We start from the raw sequence: 7,486 nt of genomic DNA, 5'->3' as shown, positions 1-7,486 counted from the left end.
CATCATCATTATTCATGATGTCATATGCAACATTAAATGAAAATTTCTCATCAAGATTTTTCATTTCATTTCGGTTCCATAATATTTTTGAATGTGCATAATTGATTGCAATTTCTGTATTGACATCATCAATCTCCTCTACAGTAGGAGTACTGATTTGTGGTTCTTCTTGAACACTTTCTTTTACCTTATTATCAGCTGATTTTCTTTTTCGAGGATTTTTATCTTTGGAACCAACTGGTCTCCCACGTTTCAGACGTGGCATAGATTCTTGAGTGACTACATTATCAGTTTTTCGATTTGGAATCTCAACTCGAGCTGGAGTATTAACTGCTGGTATATATGATTTAGTCACCCTTTTTGTATCTGTGAATGCATCAGGCAATTGATTTGCAAGTTCTTGTATATGCGTTATCTTTTGAACTTCTATCTCGCATTCTTTTGTGCGAGGATCAAGATACTTTAATTGAGGTTCACACCATGAAACATCATTTTCTTTATTTTTTATTTCTCCCCCTAATCTAGGAAACAATGTTTCATTAAAATGACAATCAGCAAAACGTGCTGTAAAAACATCACCTGTCATAGGTTCAATATACCTTATGATTGAAGATGTTTCATATCCAACATATATTTCCAACCTCCTTTGAGGACCCATTTTTGTACGTTGTGGTGGCGCAATTGGAACATATACTGCACAACCAAATGTTCTAAGGTGGGAAATATTTGGCTCTTGACCAAAAGCAAGTTGTAGGGGGGAATATTTATGACTTGCACTTGGTCTGATGCGAATCAATGCAGCAGCATGTAAAATTGCATGACCCCATATAGATACAGGGAGTTTTGTTCTCATTATCAATGGTCTAGCGATTAACTGTAAACGTTTAATCAGTGACTCGGCTAAACCATTTTGTGTATACACATGAGCAACAGAATGTTCAACAACAATTCCTATAGACATGCAATAGTCATTAAATGTTTGAGATGTAAACTCACCAGCATTATCAAGTCTCACCTTTTTAATGATGTAATCAGGAAAATGTGCTCTCAATTTAATAATTTCGGCAAGAAATTTTGCAAATGCCACATTACGGCTTGATAACAGACAAACATGAGACCATCTACTAGATGCGTCTATTAGGACCATGAAATATCTAAATGGTCCACATGGTGGATGAATTGGTCCACAAATATCACCTTGAATTCTTTCAAGAAACATTGGTGATTCTTTCTCAACCTTAAGTGGTGAGGGTCTAGTTATCAATTTTCCAAGAGAGCAAGATATACATGGAACCATTGTATCATGAAGGATTTTTCTATCCTTCAGTGGATGTCCATGTGTACATTCAATAATTCTTTTCATCATTGTTGATCATGGATGGCCCAATCTGTTATGCCATAAATTAAATACACCAGGATCAATATACTTTTCTTTAATCACCATATGTGCTTCTGGTACATTTATATGTGTATAATGTAATCCAGAATTAAGTCTTGACAGTTTTTTAATCACGTGATTGTTGTTAGTGATACTTAAATATTTCTCATTTTCTACCTTTACTGACTGATAATCATATCCATTAAGGTATATGTCAGAAAAACTCAATAAATTTCTGCTTGACTTAGGAGAGAATAAGGCATTATTAATTAAAAATGTTGTACCGTTTGGTAATATGAATTTTGCCTTTCCTATTCCTTCTATCAAGTTAGCAGCACCTGATATTGTATGTATAGTTCCTTCCGTTGGTTTCAAATCAATGAAATATTTTTCAGATTTAAGTATAGTGTGTGTAGTACCACTATCTGCTATACAGAGATCTCCACTACTTGATTGATGTTGTGTTCCAGCAGAATTCATATTAAACTTCATATATAAGAAACAAACAGTAAGTATATAAATGTTACACAAAATGTTTATTACACACAAATAGATAAAATTGAAACATTTGACATACATAGAATTGAAACATCAAACATAGAACTGGAACATTTGATAAAACATATAGAACTGAAACATTTGAGAAAACATGATGACAAAGGTTAAATCGTTTTATTTATAAAAGAAACATATTAATTTAATTCAAGAAATCTTCATATAAATCAGATGGTTGCTCAGTGACTGTTGGATCAATATTATCCACAAAATTTACTTCTTTTTCTTTACCTTTCAGCGAATCCTGATACATCTTAACAAGATGTTTAGATGTTCGGCAAGTATTAGCCCAGTGGCCCATTCTACCACATATGTAACAAGATTCTTCAAAATTTTTAGAAGAATTTTCTTCAACATCTTGTTTAGTGGGCTTGTTTTGTGGTTGATATTTATATTTTCGTGGATTATTATTTCTTTGACCACCACGGTCACGACCACGGCCAGGTCCACGCCCATTCCCATTACCATAAGGATGGTTTCTACCATAGTTATGGCTTTTGGCATGATGATGGCGATGGTTATTATAACCACGACCTTGCCTGCGTCCTTGTCCCTGTTTATAATTATTTGCAGTATTTGCTTCAGGGATTGCAAGTGTACCAGTAGGACGGGATTACTGATTTTTCATTAATAGCTCATCATTTTGCTCTGCAACTAAGAGATATGAATTAAGTTCAGGATATGTGTTGAACTTTAGCATTCTCAAATTTCTCTGCACTGTGATGTTGGCAGCATTCATTTTGGAGAAAGTTTTCTCCAACATGTCTGCATCACTTATTTCATGTCCACAGAATTTAAGTTGTGAGACTGTATTATACAGAGCTGAGCTGTATTCATTTACTTTCTTAAAGTCTTGGAACCTTAATGTTCTCCATTGATCCATAGTAGCTGGAAGTAAAATTTCTCTTTGATTATTGAATCTGCTTTTGAGACCTTCCCATAAAACATGGGGATCTTCTACAGTCACATAATTATTTTGTAAGCATTCATCAATATGTTGATGAATAAAGCAACATGCCGTTGCTTGTTCTTTTTCAGAACAAGTGTTGTTTTCATTTATGGTTTCAAGAATGCCCAATGATTTAAGATGCATTTTTACTTTTATAACCCATGGCATGTAGTTATTTCCCGTTGATTCTAAAGGAGTAAATTTAAGCTTTTCCAGATTCGACATTTTCTATTATCAAAAATTAAAACAAACAACAAGATAAATTAGAGTCAATTTATATTCATAAGTATATAAACATTAAACATAAATTTAATATAACATAATTGATAAGTAGGCGACAGTGTCGACCATATGTAAGCAATCATAAATAAATGTTATATAACATAAATGATAATTAGGTGACAGTGTCGACCATATAAATGTTAGATAATAGAAATATAAATGTTAGTAACATAAATGATAATTATGCGACAGTGTCTACCATATAAATGTTAGATAATAGAAATATAAATGTTAGTAACATAAATGATAATTAGGTGACAGTGTCGACCATATATTATTCAGGTGGTATAACCGACCATATATCATTTAGGTGGCAGAGCCAACCATAATTAGTATTAAGATTATCGTGCTGATAACGTGTTATAATTCAGTAGGCTTATAACTACCTTTAGTGGTTTGATTCTTGATGTTATAATTCAGTAGGCTTATAACTACCTTTAGTGGTTTGATTCTTGATTAAGAATGCTAATAATGAAGTGTAAGAACAAAGATGATAATGGAGAGAAAGAAAGAAACACTTTGTAAGTGTGAGAAAATGGTGCAAGTTTAATGCTTGCATTCATGACTATTTATAGCAAAAATATCACAAGTTTAGGTAATACAATAATATTACTTTTGTGTATCAATAATTGACTATCCATTTATATATATATTTATATATTATAACAGTTTTCAATTAAATTTGTATTTTGAATTTGTATTCATTCCATGATTAATTAATCTCTTCTCTTTTAATCATTAAAAGAGGAGCAATATCTCTCCTCCCTAAAATATTGAGCCTCTTTATTAGGGATGGCATCGGGCCGGGTTTGAGTAATCCCGGACCCGGACCCGATAAGTAAAACTAGTCTCAAACCCGGACCAAATACCCGACGGGTAAACGGGTTTACTAACTAGCGGGTAAACGGGTTTACCCGCGGGTAAACGGGTACCCGTTTACATTTTTTTATTTTTTTAACAAATAAATTCATTACCAAAAGCATATACAATCTATAACTCTGTAAATTATATGCTTTATTTATATGTGTATATTTGTACAGTATATATTATTTCATATTTCCAATTATTATCACTATCAATTTTTAAATATTTTTATAAATCAGATTCTTGATTTGAATGCAGATGAAAATGTGAAGTTGATAGATGATATATATATATATATATATATATATATATATATATATATATATATATATATATATATATATATATATATATATATATATTCATATTGACCTTGTAATCAACATTTTTTTAATTTAATTTTTGTTATTATTCATTTTTAATTATTATTATTATGCGGGTATACGGGCCGGGTAGACGGGTCTTTATTTAACCCATACCCGAACCCGAACCCGAATATTTTTTGAAATCAATCACATACCCGACCCGAGACCCATAGACCCGGACCAGACCCGACCCAATTATGTCAGGTTTCGGTTTTCCCCGTCGGGTTCGGGCTTTTTTACCATCCCTACTCTTTATGACCATTAGATCATTAAAATAGATTAATCTTAACCATTCAAGAGATTAGCTAATAAATTAGCTAATCAAGTGCTTAATTTACTAAACTACCATATTCCAAAAAACGGTATCATACATCCCCTCACCATTTTTCAGATCTAAGATTATCAAACCCTTTCTTTTCTCTCTCAGTATTCCGATTCAAAGATTAATCTCAAGCAATCGAAACCATACTTATCGATAAATGGATCTCTCAACTGATTTAATTTAGATCAATCAATCGGGTCAGCCTACTTCCGATATAAAGATCCCCTCACAACTTTGAATTTGATTTGTTTGAATTTATTAGGGTTCGTATGGAGGATCTATTGATGATGAACAAGGTCAGCCCACTTTCGTAAATGAATTGGCGGAATTCAGAATCGGATTTTAACCAATTTCAAAATCGTTGTCGTTCTTCAGGTAACATCTTATTTATATGGTTTTAAGTTTCTTGTTTCAATTGTTTCTTTTGTCAAAGAAAATCAAGGTTATCATCTATTTTGTGATCTGAAATTTCTTTATTGTTAAAGTACACATCTATAATCTAAAACTATATAATTATGTGATATGAAATTGCTATATGAAAATTAGGGTTATCGGGTTCGAGTATAACTGTGTGATCTGAAATCTTTTGTTTGGTACAGTTTGCTACATGAAATTTTTTAGTTTTTATCATATCTGATGTTAGCATGAAGTGCGTCTGTTCGAGCATGATTGGAAGATAGTGCTTTACATAACTAACAATGTAAGACGATGTCCTGGGTTTGTCATGGAAACTGACGGTTACAACACAGTGTCTTATGATCAAGTTCTAGAAAGAAACCAGTTTTCAAAAGAGGTTTTTGGTAAGTACAAGTAAATACATTTAAACTTATTTAACTACTGTTATTATCTTTACAAATTTTATATAGTATAGAGTTGCAATAATACATCAACACATCAATTAAATTGTTGGTAGATATTGCGGACACGCTGGTTGATATGCATGCATTACATGTTAAAAATCATAATGATAAACAAACAAAGTCCATTGAGTTTGTTTTTCCAAGATGTTTGGTACGCCCCTATGAATTTATATGAATCTAAAAACCGATAGCATGACCTTGTTATTAAAGATGTTTATTGTGTTTATGCTATTACTTATACATTGGCTTGATGATAAGGTGTGACTTGTGGGCATATTATGCTAGCAACTTGTTTGAATACGTCTCAAACCATAACATAGTAGCGATAAGGTGATTGTTCGGATTCATAATTGTGCCGTTATATTATTACAATATATTTTATATTTGCATAAGATCTTCGTAATATCAAAAGTAATATTTAATGTGCTCTTCGAGGAGAGCAACTTATCATCAAGGTTTACAAATAGAAGAATGTCAATCCAATCATAAACTTTAGGACAACTTATATTCATGACAATAATGCTTCCATGATGCAGTCTCCACATTTCTCTTTCAGCCATAGAAAATTTTTAATGGCAAGCTCTTCTTCTTGGTCAAAATCTCGAGCTAAATGTTTCATTATGTGAAAATGGATAGTGTTTGATATAATAATTGAATTTAATATTTGGTCATTTACTTCATTTGAAAGTTTGTAACTTAGGATGGTGTATTCTAATTTATTGTAAGAAAGTTTATATCTTTTTGTGATATGAGATTATGGGTATATAGTTGTAAGTGTTTCTTGGACAGAGGAAGAAAACATAATTTAAGTGGTTTACAGAAGCTTGAAAAAGGCAATTACAAAGGTGTATAGTAAGAAACTGGAGTATGTGATTACAAGAACGCAAACTCAAGTTGCAAGTCATAGCCATAAATAATTTGCAGGTGTTCGATGGAGAGAGGAATGACATAGAATTATTCTTTTTTCTATCGGGTTTGTAGGTGTTCCATAAATAACTTGTCCAAAATATTTTAATAATTTTAAAGTACGTTTTTAATCTACTTGTGAAGTTATTGTCAAACGAATTCATAATATCATCCAATTATATTACATTTATATTACAATATACCTTTCATAATCCCGCGAATTCGGCGGTATTAAACTAGTTATTCATTACGTTTTAGTTGTAAATTCCCGAATTTTAAGGAGTTATTTAATATAATTTAATTGTAATTTGTAATACTAACATGTTCTAAGGGTATTAAAGTCATTGAGTAAAGACTGCTAAAATTGATTAGTAATAGAAATTCATGATTTGAATTAATGGTTAGATTAGTTTCTTTAATTTTGATCTAATGGTTAAAATTTGATTTGAAGGTTGAGTTTAAAAATTTATTTCACATTTTAGGTTTTCTTTTAATAAGAGATATATTGAAAACCAGTCTTTCTATTTATTGTTCTCGCGTTAATCTCATAGAAGAAAATGAGTAAAGAAAAAAAGATCTAACACGCAACAACGCGAGATATGTGATGCATATAATTTAATCGTGGCGGAACTACTTGATATACTAGGAGGGCCATGGCCACTCCAACAATTTGGGGTACTAGTGTAACATCAAGACTATTTGAGGGTAAAATACATTTGTATACAAGTTGCTCTCTCAAAAAAATTACACCCATGCACTTTTATTAATAATTCCAACCACTAAAACTTCTTCTCATCTTCTCAGTATTTTCAACAATTTTCCATCAATTACTCACTTTTGAGAACCCAAGCAAAAAAGCTTCTTCTCATCTTCTATGTGTTAGTAAGACTATAATGCATTGGATAGATTGGTTATACACACCCCAAAGATTGAACTATATTTTTTATTTATACTTTAAAGATTTAAAGATTAGACTTTTGTTGATTTTATATTATTGTTTTTGTT

This window comes from Rutidosis leptorrhynchoides, chromosome 2, assembly GCF_046630445.1.
Source record: "Rutidosis leptorrhynchoides isolate AG116_Rl617_1_P2 chromosome 2, CSIRO_AGI_Rlap_v1, whole genome shotgun sequence".
NCBI classification, from domain to species: Eukaryota; Viridiplantae; Streptophyta; class Magnoliopsida; order Asterales; family Asteraceae; genus Rutidosis; species Rutidosis leptorrhynchoides.
This window is presented reverse-complemented; position numbering follows the sequence as displayed.